Consider the following 18,370-nt stretch of genomic DNA (forward strand, 5'->3'; position numbering starts at 1 on the left):
AGGGGTGGGGGAGGCAGACAGACAGACAGACAGACACAAACAGAGATACAGACTGTCTGTCTGTCCGTTCTGTTTTTCTTGGCTCTGGAAAGTCTGGAGAAAGGTGAGTTCTCATCTGTGTAGGCCTGCTGTGAGGCTCGGTAGCTTCTACAGGCTAACCAGGACCCTGTCATAGATTGTGGGAACTTTTGTAGCTTGAATTTTTCCAAGTAATTATATGACAGTTTTTTAAAGTTGGCATAATGGGAGCATTCCCACTTCATCCTAATATATGTAAGCTGTGTGTTGTTTAACAGCAGCACAGTGGATTCCTCTGGAGGCAGCTTATGACTCATCCCATTGTCTTCTTAACTTCCGGACAGGATGTGGGCATGGGTCTACATTCTGTGCTTTGGCATAATCCTAAAATGTCATACTTTGCTCTGTGTCTGTGTTTGTCTTGATGGGAGTAAGTCATAGACTGTGGGGGGTTAAACAGTAGGCTGTGACCTGGTCCCCAAGAATCCCAGCACTTGGGAGGCAGAGGCCAGGTGGATTTCTGAGTTCGAGGCCAGCCTGGTCTACAGAGTGAGTTCCAGGACAGCCAGGGCTACACAGAGAAACCCTGTCTCAAAAAAGTGGATATTCTTGAAGTTCATGCAGTGGTGATGATGCTGTTCATACTGTGGTGTGTCTTGGTCTGTGTTGAGTTCAGCTCTTAGCAGAATGATGCTTGGCAATTTGGAATGGAAACATTGGTAACGATTTTGAGACTTGTAGGGATCTGTCTAGAAGAGCTTTACTATAGTCTGCAGTGCTGTTGCTTGTGTGGATTTGCTCAGTCCTGTGAGACTGAAGCTGAAGGCGAGTGTTTCTGTATGGTGGTCTCTGGCAGTATGTGTCAGGTGGTCTTTTCACCCTTGTCTCCTGCTCACCCCTTTGTGTGGATGGGAGGCTAAGACGTTAGTTTGAAGCCAGTGTGGGCTACATAATGAGGCTGTTTGAAAAAAGAAAGCAAAAGAACATCAAACCAAACCCGTATCTTCCACCAAACCTTCCTGCTTGTTAATAAAGATGTAATCCACTAGAGCTTCTATGGTGTTGGGAGGAAGACGAACTTTATCATAGTTGGATATATAATTGCTTTTAAAACACCATCACTACGTCAACATTTAGTCCTCCTGCCTCCTCCTCCTCCTCCTGCGTGCTCAGGTGACAGGTGTATGGCTGTACCTGGCTTACACTTGAGTTTTGATCACCATGAGTCATGCGCTGTGATAGTCATAACTGTCCAACTGTGCTCATTACCTTTGAGATAAATAGAATGCATGCAGTTGGTTCTGCTTTGGCAACCTCTGACACATTGATCTTACCCTGTACTGAGCAGATATGCCATGTCTTCCTGCTGTGGTGGACTATAACCCTCTTAAAGCTGTGAACTGAAGTAAATCTTTAATCCTTAAAGGGGAAGCAAGCAGGAAGCCGTTAACATTGATAACTGGCAATTGGGTCCTTTGATTTAGAAGATTTTCTAGGTTCTTTGCACGGTCTTTCAGATTGTGGATCATGACCCCATCCATCATGTCTTAAAAATCTCCTATGCCTTGGTGGTGTTGCTTGCCTTTAATCCCAGCACTTGGGAGGCAGAGGCAGAGGCAGAGGGGCAGAGAGGCAGAGAGAGAGGCAGAGAGAGAGGCAAAGAGGCAGAGGCAGGCAGATCTCAGGGAGTCTGAAGCCAGCCTGGTCTACAGAGTGAGAGACTGCACTCCCCATCCCTACAGTACACTCCCCTCACCCCCACACCCTCACCCCCAACCCTCATCCTCCACTCTCCCCCAAAAATAGGAAGAAAAAAAGAAGTAGATTTCTTCTCAAATCAAGACCACAGTAAGATGACTTCTTAGGCCTTTGTAAATTTGGCGTTTTTACTATTTTTACACACACACACACACACACACACACCACCCTCTACCTCTGAAGGTTTCTAGAAGTCTAAAGGCCTCAAAGGTAGAATGTCATTCTTCTTTGATTGTTTTTATTGTTTTTTTGAGACAAGGTTTCTCTGTATAGTCCTGACTGTTCTGGAACTCAGAGATGCTTGTCTTTGCTTCCTGACTGCTGGGATTGAAGTCTGCGCTACCACATCTTGCCCTTAGAAATTGGCTTAAGGATTTTGTAGTACCGAGGCTGGTGTTTGGTTTTGACCTCACATGCTATACTCACAGCTCTTAGCCTAGAAAAATAACACTTTAATTTTTCAATATGGCCAATCTTATAGATTCCACATAGTCCTTGGGCCAAGTTCATAAAAGTCTCATCTGTGGAGCTTGGTTCAGCCAGAAACAGGGCTGATGTTGGCAAATCTGTTTCTCCTCTTGAACCCATGCATCACCCACCTTTCAAAGCCTGCTCTCAGCCACAGCAAACCTAAAGAGAAACCTCAGAGAGGTTTTCCTAGAGGCCCAGAAGTAGCTGCAACGTCTATATGCACTGTATATGATCGGGCCAGACTTGGAAATGATGATTCTGTGGTGAGGTGATATAATGACAGGCAAGACAGCTTGGGAGCAAAAAAGCCTTTTTCTCAATTTTTTTTAATTCCCAAAATAATTTTTAAAAATTTTTATATAATTGCTCACTGTTGTGCTTGCTGGCTCATTTCCAAGTCCCTTCTACGTGTGTGTGCAATGTTGTATGTAAACTTATTCTATATATCAGTAGTTGGTTAGCCTCTGTCCTTGAACGCTGTCATTTATCTGACTTTAGTAGATGTATTGATTATCACTGGTGTATAGAAATGCAGTGGACCTGTATGTCTTTGTTTGTATATTGAGAGTTTTTCTGTCTACCTATGAGAATACTAGGAATGCTAGAGGCTTTCCAGACTTCACTACCCAACAGTGTTGTGTATGGAAATTAACCAGATTATAATGTGAAGCACTAGAAGTTGGTATCATGACATTTACGTCATACTAAACTAGAGAAGCAAAGAGGAAGCGTCACCAGAGGAGCAGCACACTGCAGCCTGGTTGCTAGGACGGCCAGTCAGGAGAGTCTGCTTAGAGGCCAGGGAGGGAGGGATCCTGCTTCACTGCTCCTGTGGGCACAGGCTAGTCATGGAGCCACCAGTGGGGATCTCAGCAAAGAGGTTAGATGCGGCCTGCAAGATTTAGGGTGACTTGTCCACCAGACAAGGGAAGGAAGAGGTGAGGGGAGAGGGAAGTGAGAAGAGGGATTGGGAGGTTGATCTGCTGCTGGCTTAGGAGCATGTGTGAAGGAGATGAGCAAGAAGTATTTTTTTCCATTTTTTAAAAAAATAGATTGAAAGGTATAGAAGTTCGACTTGGAGTGAATTATCTTTGTCATCACAAGATTTCTGTCATCTTTGTTTCTTGGAAGGAAAGACCTTCTGCTATTGCGAGATGGGCTTTGTGTTCGTTTTAGTTTAGTGATGAACTGATGTTCAGTTTTTATTTCTCTGTCTTCCTCTTCCCTGCTTGATTTTGTAACTAAAACCAAGTCTCAGTGATGTTACCTCAGCCTCTGGATGGGACCAGTGCCGCTGTGCTCGCTCTCCCGCTTTCCATCTTGGGGCCGCCCTCAAAGGAACTTAGTTTAGTTTCCCGTTGTGAAAATTCTTGCATACAAGTTGATATTCGCGGTGTGTGTGTGTGTGTGTGTGTGTGTGTGTGTGTGTGTGGTTTTTTTTTGGATGCCTTTTTGTTTCTGAGACAGATCCAACTCTGTCACCTGAGCTGGTAGTTCAAGGTGTAGCCCAGGTTGGCCTGTAACTTGTGGCAGTTCTCCTGCCTCAACACGCTAAAGTGTTAGGTTTGTATTTGTGAAACAATATCTGGTTTGGTCAGTCCCTCCCTCCCTTCCTTCTCCCTTCCCTCTCCCTCTCACATTTTATTACCTGTTGATGTTTGTAGAGGCCAGAGGCCAGTTCTAGGTACATCCCTCTCCTCTAAGACCCGGAGCTTGTCGGTTAGTCTGGATGAGCAGTGATCCCTAGGAGTTTGCTTCTGTCTCCACAGCATGGTACAAATGTGCATTACCATGCCTGGCTTCTGTCGTTTACTTGTTATTATTGTTTTATATGTCTGTGTACTTCTTAGGTGCTTGGTGCCCAAAGAGGTCAAAAAAGGAGGCTTCAGGTCCCCTAGACCTGGAGTCACAGCCTTACAGAAGGCTAGATTGACTGGCCAGTGAGCGCCATAGATCAGAACTTAGGTCCTTGTGCTTGTACAGTAAGTATGTGACCCACTTTTTAGTTGTTTTCTTGGGCCCAGAAGATTCTTCTTCACTCTGAATAAACAGCTGAGACGGGGCTGTATGCATGGCCAGAAAGAAGGGTCGAGCTCCCAGTGTACACACAGCTTGACTTGGAGCCTTCCTTCCTTCAGCCTTTTGTGCTGTCGTTATACGCTGCAGCTCTTGCAGCCTCTCAGGACGCTTTTTAGGAAGTTGATGCCATTCTTGTTGTTACTCCTCTGAGTTTCATCCATATGTTGGAACAAGAGAATTTTACTTCATATTCATGATGAAGAACGTGTCTTTTTCCTGGGGATGTCAGGATTGCTGGAGGATCTTCAGGACTATGTACAAAGCCTGCTGCTCATAGTATCACCTTCCAAGCTAATGGATGGTTTAACATAGTCACTAAACCAGTACAAATTGTCCTTCTAGAAATTGTGACAGTTTAGAGATGAAGAACATTGATTGCCAGCATTTTGAATTAAATAAATAGAAGTTTTTAAAAAAGAGACATTCTGGAGCACAGACAACTTGCTGTTCCTCTGGCACCCACATTGGACATCTCACAGCTGCCTGTAACCTCAGCTCCAAGTACGGATCCTCTTCTCTGGCTTATTTGGGCATCTGCACACAGGTGGCATACACATGCATCCTTTATTCTGTATGCTGACCAGTTATGATCAAGTCTGTGAGTAAAGTGACATTGGATGTGTGTTGATGGCCACATTCCTGGCTTCCTAGCAGACTACATCTTGAAAATTAATTACCACACCACTGAGTAACCACAGTCTCATGGGTCCCTGCGTCACCTTTTCTTGCCTAATATTTTAGGGCAATGTTGGTTTTACCAAGTTATTCAGTCTTATAAGTCAGCATAAATTCTTCAGGACACCAGTCTGCTCAGCTCCCAGAATCTCGGCAGTTTCTCGTTTCTCCTACTTGTTCTCTGCTGCTCTTGTCCTTGGATGCTCATGAGCTGTTAGGTGACTGGCATCAGAAGGCTTTGTTTGTTTGAGAAGAGATCTCACTTTGTAGCCCAGTTTGGCCTCAGCCTTCAGGTCATTCTTCCTTAGCCTCCTGAGGGCAGGGATTATAGACAGGAGCCACTGTTCCCCACTGAACCGCTTGGATGGGTTTGAAATTGAGTGTAGTATTCCTGTAAGAGACTGGTGTTGCCATATGTCATATTGATCTCATCCCACAGAGCAAGTGTGGGTTCTAGGAGACCTCTGTTTTGGAATATGTATGAAAGGGCTGTTGGATCTTTGCATTTAAAAGCTAATCCCACCCCCAAACCAGTCCTCTCCAACAGTTTTGTCGGGCGGGGGGGGGGGGCAGATGTTCTCAGTTTAGAGAACATTTTCTTAGGTGATTATTACATGATTATCGCACAAGGTTACTCTGGAAGAGGGAGAAGGAAGAACAAAGCCAGTGTTTCCGTATTAGATTTATTTGTGAAGAGGGGCGATCAGGGGAGGTGAGAACTCAGTCCCCAGTCCCTACAGAGAAGAATGTACTGACGCCAGGAGGTAGACTTGCTAAGAGGCATGTTGAGAGAAGCTATGGCGGTCTCTGAAGTAGGTAAGCACCTGTCCAGTGAGTGGGAAGACTAATCAGTGGTCTAAGCAGAGGGTCTTGAATTATACGTATATGACACACCATGTTCATTCTTAGATGTCTGTTGAAAGGAAAGAGCCAAGTGTCTAGCCTTGGTGCGGCTACTCTCCAGGCAAAGAGAGGAGTCTTCTCTCCAAACCACAGCTCCTTGTCAAAGCATACGGCAGACTCACTCGCTTTTACATCGCTTTCTCCTTAGAAACTCTTTTATTTACTTATTTTTCTAGTGATTGGGATAAGGTCTCACATGGTAGTTCTAGCTGGCCTAGAACTGACTATGGCCAGGATGGCCTCAAACTCAAGAGGTGCACCTTCCTCTGCTCCTCAAGTGCTGGCACTAAAAACATGGCCCACCACACTTTGTAGGCAGGCTCTGACTGAGAGTTTGGTCTTGCTTGAGTTGAGACTAGTGAACAGTGTGTATTTCTGTTTTGAAGGAGTGTATTCTGAATGCTTTTTGAGTCTCAGGAGGAGAAAGCTTTGTTTTGTTTTGTTTTGTTTTCCCCTGGCTGTCCTGGAACTCACTCTGTAGACCAGGCTGGCCACGAACAGAAATTCTCCTGCCTCTGCCTCCCCAGTGCTGGGATTAAAGAAGTGCTCCACCACTGCTCAGCAAGAAAGCATTTTAAAAGCTATCACAGTAGAGAGGTTGTTGTGCTGTTGGAGGTGGTGAATGTGTTGGTGTGCTAAGTCATGCATGCAGGAGGAAAGGAGTTTGCCGCCCTCCAAAGGCCAGAGTTCTAGAGTCAGAGCCACTCTTTACAGGCTACTGAGATACGGTTTAGAGGACTTCCTGCTTTTCTTGTTCTTGTTTTTCTTTTTTTTTTTCCCCTCCATGTGGTTGCTGGGATTTGAACGCAGGACCTTCGGAAGAGCAATCGGTGCTCTTAACCACCAAGCCATCTCTCCACCCCCCCCCTTTTTCTTAATTTCATGTGTAAGCTATATTCATTTCCAGTCAAACTTTCATATTTCAAAGAATGTAAATTGAATGGACCAAAAGGGCAAAGTGCTGGGATAGATAGAGATTGTAATTTCCATGGTAATGTTTACATAATTACATGTTAATGTGTCAGCTGAGTTTGCTACTTGCATTTCCTTGTTCTGACACTCGCTCTTGAGTGTGTGTGTGTTCGTTTGTTCGTTCGTTCGTTCCACTTGACCAGGTTATTTTGCCCAGCTCTCATCTCTTGTGGTGATGTAAGGTAAAATATGAAGTCTACACGTCCTTTTAGAGATGTTAAAAATATCAAAGACCTTTTGGAAGTAAGTCAAGACTTAGTTTTGATTTTGAAAGGTCAGTAGTTTGCCAGGTGAGCAGAGTGGAGGAGAACCCTTTGTGTTTTTCATTCTGTTCTTTAGGTAAGGTCTTTCTGTGTCGCCTGGCTGTGCAGGCCAGGCTGGCCTCAAACTCAAAGGAGATCCACCCACTTCTGTTTCCTATGATTAAAGGCACACACTCACTATGTCCAACCTTGTGATATCTTTAAAAAATATTAATATAGTGCTTGCTTTGGCAGCACATATACTAAAATTGGAACGATACAGAGAAGATTAGCATGGCCCCTGCGCAAGGATGACACGCAAATTTGTGAAGCGTTCCATATTTTTAAAGTACCCAAGGAGCTGTAGGGGTCTGCAATCCTATAGGTGGAACAACAATATGAACTAACCAGTACCCCCAAGAGCTTGTGTCTCTAGCAGCATATATAGCAGAAGATGACCTAGTCGGCCATCATTGGGAAGAGAGGCCCCTTGGTCTTGCAAACAAGTACATTCCCCAGTACAGGGGAATGCCAGGGCCAAGAAGTGGGAGTGGGTGGGTAGGAGAGCAGGGCGCGGGGAGGTTATAGGGAACTTTCAGGATAGCATTTGAAATGTAAATAAAGAAAATATCTAATAAAAAAGATTAAAAAATATTAATATATATTATTTGTACAAAATAATGGGTTTCATTGTGACATTTTCACGTAGGTATACAGATATGCTTAGATAATATTTATTCTCTTCCTCTACCCTCTTTCTCTTCTCTTTGACCCTTCCTCTGCTTGAGTCTCAGGGTCCTGCCATATAATGCAGGCTGATGTCGCTCTGGATCTTCCTGCCCCGTCTTCCAAGTCCTGGGATTTATAGGGTGTGCCACCATGGCATTGCTCACAAGTGTGCTTATCTAGTTCTTCATAATGTACTCTTTCTTCTCATTGTGGTTGTGAAATTTGAAAACCAAAATATATTCCTTGTTAGTCCAGTGACCTGTTTTATAGGCCAGATGGATATATAGTATAGATGAGTGTCAGATGTGGTAGAGTCACTTCTAAGCAGTATGGAGGATAAATTGATTGGGTGTGTGATTGAAGGCGGAGAACTAAGTTATGATAATGTAGGTGAGTAAATATTGATTTTACTGAGAGTTAGAAATTAGGATAGTAGTGGTAGAAGTAGGAAAGTTTTTGTTGTTGTTGTTTTTTTTTTTTTTTTTGGTTTTGTTTTTTTGTTTTTAATTTCTTTTCCTTGCAATAGAATTGACAGGTTTCACAATCTCACTTTTGGCAGTAAGAAGGAACAGCTGTTGGCTTCTGGCTTGTAGGATTGCATAGACAGGAAGTTCAGGAAAAGAGGAGGCTGGATAGAGCAGTGTGCCCACACTGCACGTGTGGCATGTACGCGAGGAGGATGGGAAGCATGTGTTGACAGTGCTGGACATGGACATAGTTATTCAGAGAAGAGGTAAGCGGCATGGTTAGATCGCAGTAGCTGAGGTTGCTAAGCAGAATGGTGGCAAAGGGACATAGTTCAGAAGATGATGTAGGAGAGGAGATGAAGCACGCCCGAAGGAAACTGGGAGAGATTTCAGGGGAGCCTGGTGTGGATGGGGTGGAGGTGGTGTGTGTGACCAGTTTACATGCATGTTTCAGAGCTAAGCTGTGAGCTTTAGGCAGATTACTCGGACGCTTGGAACTTTCGGACAATACTCCAGTTAAGATGTAGTGTGAGAGACCTCGTGGCAGATATGAGTACCTGCCACTCACCAGCTCGCTCTCAAGTTTTCCTGGTACCTGAGTGTTCCATACTTTGGTGTGTCAGTAACCAAGTCCGTTGTACTAAGTACAATGAATGCAGACACCTATGCATAGTTATACACGAGACCACCTTGCCTTTATTCCTATTTTTTATTTGACTTTGGCCACAAGCTATAAACAAGTTTCTCTAAAGGTCTGTCTACCTATACCTATGTTTCTCTGTGTAGCCCTGGCTGTATTGGAACTCTGTAGAACAGGCTGGCCTCGAACTCCAGTGTCCAGCTGCCTCTGCCTTTTGAGTACTGGGGTTAAAAGCGTTTTCCAGCACTCCCGGCTAAAGATTTATTTTTTAGCAGGTGCTTGTGTGTGTGTGTGTGTGTCTGTCTGTCTGTCTGTCTGTCTGTCTGTCTGTGTATGTCTGTCTGTGTGTCTGTGTCTGGAGGGCAGAGGCTAACATGCTTCTCGAGTAAGGGTAAGTCACAGGCAGTTGTGAGCGACCTGGTGTGGGTGCTAGGATCTGAACTCAGGTCCTTTGCAAGAGTAACATGTGCTCTTAGTCCTGAGCCATCTCTCTAGCCTCCAAAGGATCTTTTTTTAAAGGGAAAAATAGTTTTGTCAGATAAAGGAGAATCTTAAAAAATTTAAAGTTGTTTTAGGGATAAGCAGAGTTTTATAGATTAGAACTCCTATTTCCTTAGACATACCAACTATTTTCCTTATTTCTCTACTCTCAAGAAGTTTAAGTCATAGTTTTTTTTTTTTTTTTTTTGCTTTATTGCTGTTTTACTCTTTGTGACTGTGATATAAGCAGCTGTTTCCTTAATTTTTCTTTGAATTGGTAGCAGATGGCAACAAACTTGCATCTTGCAACTTGACTGGAGTCATTTTATAACTTTTGTTAGTTTTCTTTGGGTCTCTGGTATGTGCCTTTCTCTTTGAATTCTTCAGTTTTTTCATTTCTTTCTCCAAAATGAAGTTTCTAGCTAGGTAGTTCACTGAGGTTCAAACTTTTGTTTGATTGTTTATTCACTCATTTATTTCAATCATTTTTTAATATTTAAATGTGTGTGTGTGTGTGTGTGTGTGTGTGTGTGAGTTTGTGTGAGATGTGTGTGAATGTCTATGGAAGCTAAAAGAAGGGGTTGGATTACCCTAGAGGTAGTTGTAAATCACATCATAGTGGGGCCAAGTAGTAAACTTGGGTCCTTTGCAAGAGCAGTCAGTGTTCCACTCTATCACTGAGCCATCTCTTCAGCCCCCTTGTTCAAGTTTTAATGGAGCCTCACTGGTAGTAGGTTTTGTTTTCCTGTGGGCGCTTCCTTATGTGGTTTGTTATATTGCTTCTTAATCTGTCTTTCTGGGGCACCAAGAGAGGGGATTTGCAAGGAGTTCTGTGGATGAGGCTTTGTAAAATGAGAGTCCTTACGGAGCTCTGCATGGTTCTATTTCCTGTCTGATGGAAGAGACTGTGCCCAACACACGGAACAGCTTCTCACACTGACACCCGGAACAACCCCAGCATGGACTCTTGCCACGTTACTATACCCACGACACTACTCAAGAAGTAATGAAGTTGGCAGTGAACACCAAAGAAAACACATGTGGGCAAATGATCAAGGAGACATGTATTTGTGCTTACAGTTCTGAAAGTCCTAGATCATTGCATCAGTCTCTGGCTTTTGATGTAGGGCCCACGCTCCTGGGACAGGATAGAAAGAGGAAGTGTACAGATTCACCTGGTGGGGGGAAAAGGACTAAAAGGGGACCTAACTCCATGGAGTCAGGATCTGTTGGCTACATTCCTGAGAGCTGCACCTTTGTGATTCACATACTCTATGGACCAGGCTCCTTCCCCAGCATCGCTGTGTGAGTTAACTGAGCTTCAACCTGAGCTTCGGTGGGAAGGAACAAGGCAGAGCTCTGCTGGGGATACGGCTGTGGGATTGTGTGGGCTTGAGAGGAGCTTGTGATAGTGGCTGTCTCTAGGCCGTCTGAAAAGTTGGTTTTATGTCTTTATTGTTAGAATGTGTGAGTGAAGTGTCAGGAGAAGAGATTTCCTATTCTTCCTCCTTCCAGCCTAGAGAGTCGCCTTGGAAGGAGTTTGTTGTGGTGGATTTCTTGATTGAAACTTGGTGCAGATTCAGACCTTGTGGTGTCTGGACTGTCCTTTGTAGCTTCCATAACCTTGCCAAGCTTCCTCCATGTAAGATGCTTGGGCTGTGCTGAGTCACTTTCTTTAGCTTGAGTTTGAATTGTATTGAAACATTTAGTTTTGCCTTTTTTTCCTCCCTCCCTTTAGGTGAAGGAAACATTAAATTTAAAGGTGTGTGAGGAATTTTCTTCTTTTAACGTCTTTACCCTCCCAGGAGGGTGGAGTAGGGGAGGGGCTAGACTGAGACCTTCTTGCTTCTCTAGAAGGAGGCCAGGGTCAGTCCTAGGCATGACTTGCCTGTGGAATTCTGTCTGAGAACTTCCGGCCATACAGGGATTCTCCGAGTTCTCGTGGACTCACTAAAGCCATAAGAATAGCTTTCATGTGCAAATATTGAGTTTCCAGGAAAAAGGGATTCTCTGGATCTAGCTGAATTTGAGTCCCAGCACCTCCAGCACTGACTGTGTAACCTGCTGTATATTTTTCATAGACCCATGGTTCAGTTTTCTCATCTGTAAAGAAGGATAATCATGATGGCATAGTCTGTAGGGTTATTGAAATGAAATGCGTCAGCATTAGATAGTCATGTGTATTTATACACATACATTTTGACTCTGAGCTTGCACTTGGAGAATGATTCAGCACTCCCTGTACTTAACTGTTCAGCTCTACCAATGGTTTTGTTTTATAAAACTGCCATCACAGCCAGCATCATGGCATTGGTTGCACTTACTAGCCTTGGTCAGCTTGCTTGTTTTCCTTGTGCTCAGACATCTGTGAGGAAGGAGATTGACTTTTGTTCATTTGTTACCGTCTGGGGTTACAGAGAGCATTTCCATATCTTTTCTTTAATTTTTGAGAGCTACTCATGCATCTTTCATTTCTAAGACGTTCTCGTACAAAAGGTCATATAAACAGGGTAATTAATAGACACTGTAACCCTCGGAACCAGGCAGAGTGGTGCATGTCTAACGCTACCATCCAGGAAGCGGAGTCAGGAGAACTGGGAGTTAAGGCCATTCTAGGACTTTTTCTCAGTGTCAGACACGTGGGGATGTAAGCTTGTGTTTCACATGATGGCATGGGAAGGGACAACCCATGAGATTGGTCCTCACCTTTTGGTTTAACTTAATTCCCTTCAGACAGTGGTTCTCAACGTTCCTCACACACCAACCCTTTAATACAGTTCCTCATGTTGTGGTGATCCCCAATCATAAAATTAGTTTTTGTTCCTATTTCATAACTGTAATGTTGTTACTGTTGTGAATCGTAAAGCAAAGATCTCACATGCAACCCCCTGTGAAAGGGTCATTTGATTCCAAAAGGGTCACAGCCCACAGGTTGAGAAACACTATCTTAGGAGCTGCTCCAGTGCCTGCACCAGTAGTCCTGCTCTTATGGTTGTCATCTCCTCTGAAACTGGTGTTAGGACGATGTGAGCCACCATGTGGGTGGCAGGAATTGAACCTGCGTCTTCTGTAAGAGCAGCTAGTACTCTCGTTCAACTTACTCATACTTGTTTTTAATAGCTTTAAGGCTTTAATTAGTAGCCTATAAAGAGATTTAAGGACAGATCAAGAAAGCTCACTTTATCTTTGTAACATGCACGTGGAACATCTTGCTTGGTACAGCAAAACCAAGCTAGAATTTTTTTTACCATGTTGGGGAGCAAAAGTTGGAGATTGTGCTTTCGGACATTGCTTGTCCTCGGAGCCTCTCCTGCCCCGGGCGATAAGGTTGCCTGGCTCAGCCCTGCTCCCGCTCGGAGCTGGATCTCATGGTGGATGGATGGGGTCGTGGCTTATGAGTAGTGAGGTTTGTTGTGTTTTCCCTGTTCTACCCCCACCCCACCCCACCCCACCCCACCCCAGGTCTCACGGCACTGCAGGGAGGTTTTTAAGTATGCAGTAGAGGTTTTTTTTATTTTGGTCATGAAGAGGGGAGCTGGGGTGGGGGGTAGGGACAGACTGACCAGCCATGGACACGTGGAGAGAAATGAGGGAAGGGAACGAGGAGAGAAGGAACAGAGAAGGAAGAGTAAGAGAGGAAGAGCCATTCCAGGGAGATTATGTGGTTTGTTCCATCATTTTGAAAGTTACTTCACCATTTTCCTATACTTTTTATGTGTAAAACGTAATGTTTAAGTTTGAGATTGCCTTTAAAAATAATCGTATTGGCGATCTTACTATCTTCACAGCATATGACCCACTTTACCCAATTTCTCGTATGTACAGGAAGTGTGGACACTTTGTCATCGTGTTTTAAAGTGACTTTTGCAAGACTGGATACAAGATATTCGTTGGTTTTGATACTGGACTTAGATGTTACCTTTAGATGAATACATTCTTGTATAAAATCATTTGCTGAATGGAAAGTTGTCTTTGTACCTCTAATTAAAGCCCTAGTTGTGAAATACAGAAACAAACTATTTTAGTTCAGTCACAAATAGAAGTGTGATTACTCCTACAGTTGGGGGGGGGGGCAGGCAGCATGCTGTTGCTTTAGGCTGTTGCTCTTCTTTCCCCTCTGCAGTTATTAGGAGGGAGAAGAAGGTACCAGCTCCTGGCCACCCCGGCCAGCACTCTACAGTGCTGGAGCTGCTGTGATCGGTGTGTGCATACTGAGTCCCACTGGCTCTTCCCGGCCATAAAGGGTTCTGGGCTTTCTTATGTTCCACAGTAACTATTGTTTTGAATCTTGTAATGTTTTGTTGCTATTTTGAGCTCTTATTGTACACAGTAAATTCTATATATTAAATTCCATATAGATTTGAAAGATAACTATGGATACTCAACTGCTCCCCCCCCCCCTTTTTTTTTTACTCTTTTTAAATTTAAAAAAAAAAAAACTCTTCAAGCCCAGAAGACTAGGAAATTCAAGATCATGGTTCTGACAAATTCATTGTCTGATATTTATAGTGTTTGTAATTAACCTTTTGAATTGAAAATACTCAAGAAAAATTGCACACAGTAACCTTTCCTCCTCATGGTAGCCTGCACAATATTGTTTAATAGTTGATTACATGATAATTCTAGAAGCGTTTTAATTGTTTGAGGAGGGGTACTTCTAGGTTTTTTGCAAATAATTCTGCTCGTCCACATTTTCTTCCTCCTCCTCCTTCATATAAGGGACAGGAAAGTTCTAGAGTTAGATGCCTCTAGGAGATCATGGATCCAGTCTCCCACAGGTTCCTAAGATGGTCCACTCCTTTAAGACCTGTTCTTTTTTTGCTCGTTGTTCAGATTTTTGAGAGTCACTAATGTTGATGAGACGTTTTTTAGTTTAGTAGTTAGTACGTTGGGGTTGGGCCTAGAGAAATGACTCAGCAGTTAAGAGTACTTGCTACTCCTACAGAGGTGCCAAGTGCAGTGCCTAGCGCCCACATGATGGCTGGAACACAGCTGTCTGTAACTCTAGTTCAAAGGGATTGGATGCCCCTCTGCTCTCCAGAGGCACCACACATGTACATGGTGTACATACAGGCAAAACACTCATTTACATATAAAACAGTAATACATAATTTTAAAATGTAGAGGAAACCTGTCTTCAGTGTAAAGTGAAGCAGGACAAGGCACTGGTTGTGGGTTAGGGACATCCCTGTAACTTCTCCCAGAAGAATTCGCTCTGTGAACAGCTTTGCTGAGCCTCTTGGGCTTATACCACCATGGGCTTACCTTGAAGAGAGCACAGCCACATCCCAGCCACATTTGGTCCCATAGAAAGTATGCAGGCACTCTCAAGTAGTAGGAAGAACACCAACTTAACTTTGGAAGGTTGCTGGAGTTGTCCCCTTCCTGCCTTTTCTTCGCTTTCTGTATATGGATGTTTTGCCTACATGTATATCTGTGTACCGTGTGCATGTCTGGTGCCTGCAGAGGCCATAAGAGGGCATTCGATTCCATGGACCTAGCATTACAAACAATAAACCAACTTGTGGGCACTGCAGATGTGACTCAGGCTCTGAAAAAGTAACACCTGATCCACTACTCCAGCTCCTGAACTCATCCTTTCTGAATTGGAATTTTTCAATTTTAAGAAAAGACTTCATGTAGGTCCATTCACGTGAGTCTTGAGTTTGTGATGTAGCCAAGGATGACCTTAAACTCTTGATTCTCTTGGCTCCACCTCCCAACTACTGGAGGCATGTACAGCTGGCTCTTGAAATACATTGTTGTGTCTTTGGGAATGGATTCCTCTTCAGATTTTGAGCATGAAAGTACATGCAATGGGGTGTATATGCTGGGTGATAGCTGACTAATGAACGCCCAGGAGTACTCTGTACTGGACCTCAAGCATCGCCTTGTTTTGGGGAACATGCAAGGGACAGCGGAGAGGGGAGGATGGTCAGGAAGGAGGCAGTCGTAAGTTGGTTGGAAATATACTGTAGAAGTTTCAACAGAAATCTCTTAGAGGATACAAAAATGTAAGACTTTGATAAGTAAGGGTTTGATGATGATGTTGTTTGGATTTCTGTTGAACTCATCTAAGCTTGTCTTAAGGTGAAACGAGCCTCGTGCTGAGTCCTTGCCTAGGGGAGGAAAGGAAGACACACCAAGCCAGGCCATCAGATAATCATGTTGGAGCTTTCCCTCATCCTGTTCTGTGAAGCCTTGCTTTGTAGTATTGAGAATAAACACTTGCTGCAAGGCAAACCATCAGATAGGAAGGAGCTCTTTATAAACCCAGACCAGCTAGAGACGAACCTTTGTAACATCTTACTTGTTATATTACAGTTGGTCCAGGTAGAGAGATACAAGAAAGAGATTAGCATGGACTTAATCTGTTCTTCCTTTCTCCTTTCAGAGCATACTGCCCTGCTGCTGTTCATATCCATTCCTGAGCAACACTGGTTTTTGCCATGGAATCCGTGAGTACTGCTTCTTGCATTTGTTCTTGGGCCTGATTGAGGTTTGCTCAGGGCAGTGACTGCTGTCCTGGATTTTATTTAGAGAGGATGATTGTGGAGTGCCTACCATGAAATCTCCTGGGGTCCATAAATAGCATCTCTTGTGTCCTTGTGAGAGAGATTTTGTTGAAAAAATCGTAGGTTGATGGTCTTGTCTTGTCTAGAAGATCTTCCACCATCTCTAAAGCTGCGTCTGGGAGGCCCAGCAGTTGCTATTTGTTTAGTACTGTGTGCATGTTGTATTAGCTGTTATCATGAAGAATAGAGTTGGAAATGGGCAGGACAGGTCTGCGGCTTGGGACCTGGCATCCTCTGCTGCTGGTTTTGGGGAGAGTTGTAACTTTCATGATTTTCTGAGTGTGGTCAGTTGGGAGGGATGGGATCTTTGGCTGATATGTCCCAAACCTCCTGAGAGTGACTGGCATGTATCCTGAGAATAGGGACATCTCTCTCTATAAAGGCCTATCTGCCCTTGGGTCTCACCAGTGTAGCTGCCATATTGTCTTTTCTAAAGGAAGATTTGATAACTGGCAAGAAAAAGTGTTGGCATGTTTTAAGATTTTCATGTCTTGCCCAGTTCTTAATGTTTTCAAGTTAGTAGCCCCCCAATTGTTATCTTTATGTGTTGTTAACAGACCTCCCCTCTACCTCTTTAATACATTTTCTTATTCTTTTTTTAAATCTTAGTCACCATTACTTTGGCCCCTTTGAAATGGATCTGACTTGTCTTTCTCTTGAGTTGCTTGAAGGAAGGGAAACTATAGGGGCTGGAGAAGTGGCTCTTGGCTAAAAGCACTTGCCCTTCTAGAGGACCTGGGTTCAGTTTTCAGAACTCACATGATGGCATCTAGCCATCTATAACTCCAGTTCCAAGGGAGGATGTTGTTTTGGTTTCTTTGTATGACAGGTTCTTATGTGATGCTCTTGTATACATGCAGACTGTATATATATATATATATATATATATATATATATATATATATACACATTTTCAAAAAAGAAAAAGAAGGCAGAGGGAGGGACTGGGTGAGGGGGGCACTATCAGAAGGGAGAAAGCTATAGGGATGTAATGTAAATAGATAACTTAATTAATAGAAGAAGAAGAAAAAGAGCAGGGTGTTGTGGCACATCCTTTTAATCCTAGCACTGGGATGCAGAGGCATGCAGATATCTGCATGAGTTCGAGGCCAGCTTGATATACACAGTGAGTTCCAGCATGGCCAGAGTAAGACCTCGTCTTGAAAGAAACAGAGTGGGGGAAGGGAGGGATTAGTAAGAAGTTCAAAAGAAAGGAAATGGGCTATAGGCTTTAAGCTATTACAAAGCATTAGCAATAGGTAGAAGCTGTCCTGGCAGTGGGAGTGGTCCTGTGTGCCTACCTCCCTTCCCAATTGAAGAAGTTTTTTATGTTTGAAGGTAGATCCAGCTTGTCCGTGCAGTAGGCCAACTGTTCAAAATGAAGAAAAGGAAAACGAGAGTGGTAACATGGAAGCCAGCCACACATACCTGGGATTGCGGCTATATTCGTGGATCTTAATGAGTAACAAGGAAAAGCAAAATGCTATTTATCTTTTTGGCAAAAATTAATTGTTAGTATTTCATGATTCTAGAGATGTATTTCTCCAACTAGAATAAAATATTAGGATCGTATATGGAGAGACTATAGCGTTTGCCTACTTGGTCTAGGCTCTGGTAGAGTTAGTGTGAAAAAATTATTATTACTATTTTTTTTTAAAGATTTCTTTATTTATGTAAGTACACTTATATATATGTAAGTACACTGTAGCTGTCTTCAGACACCCCGGAAAAGTACATCAGATCTCATTACGGATGGTTGTGAGCCACCATGTGGTTGCTGGGATTTGAAGAGCAGTCAGTGCTTTTAACCGCAGAGTCATCTTTTCAGGCCCCCCCCCCCCCCCCCCCCACACACACACACAGTATTTCTATATGAATGTTTTGCTTACTGTATATTGTGCGCCATTTGTTTGCTGGGCTGTCAAAAAAGTATTAGATCCCCTGGAACTAGAGTTAAGCACAGTGAAAGAGCTGCCATATGGATGTTGAGAATTAAACCCAGCTCTTTTGCAATAAAAGGTGCTCTTTACTGTGGAGCCATTTCTCCATCCCTGAAAGTTTTATAGCATGTCAACTATTTTTTTTTAAAAAAGACTCTTGATGATATAGCTCAGATTGGCCTCCAGTTCATAACTGCCCTGCTTTCCTGTCAATACAGGCATAAGGCGCCACACCCAGCATCATTTTGGCTTCTGAAAGTGATATGGCATGATAAAGTGTTATTTATATGAAAGAAATCTTGGAGTTTCATTTGTATTTGTACATCATTTATTATTTTACTTTGTGTTAGGCTTGCCTGTATCTGTATATCATGTGTGTGCCTGTTGCTTACAGAGGCTAGAAGAGGGTGTTGTAACCCCT

The 18,370-nt window shown here is 43.4% G+C and overlaps 1 protein-coding gene and 1 non-coding gene across 3 annotated transcripts in view; both read left to right on the forward strand.

The window, feature by feature from the left end:
* Ankrd11 (ankyrin repeat domain 11) overlaps window positions 1–18,370 on the forward strand; it is a 150,550-nt gene that overhangs the window by 45,186 nt on the left and 86,994 nt on the right. For both annotated transcript variants that reach the window (XM_029480582.2, XM_021171028.3), the window contains exon 2: window positions 15,829–15,892. The gene's annotated coding sequence lies outside the window, so the exon portion shown is untranslated. The remainder of the gene's footprint in view (window positions 1–15,828; window positions 15,893–18,370) is intronic.
* LOC115031862 (U6 spliceosomal RNA) lies at window positions 7,358–7,464 on the forward strand. Its single transcript, XR_003837499.1, has one exon. It is a non-coding gene; the product is annotated as a U6 spliceosomal RNA (small nuclear RNA).

Source organism: Mus caroli, unplaced genomic scaffold (genome assembly GCF_978045245.1).
Source record: "Mus caroli unplaced genomic scaffold, Mus_caroli_1 scaffold_10, whole genome shotgun sequence".
In the NCBI taxonomy this organism is placed as follows: domain Eukaryota; kingdom Metazoa; phylum Chordata; class Mammalia; order Rodentia; family Muridae; genus Mus; species Mus caroli.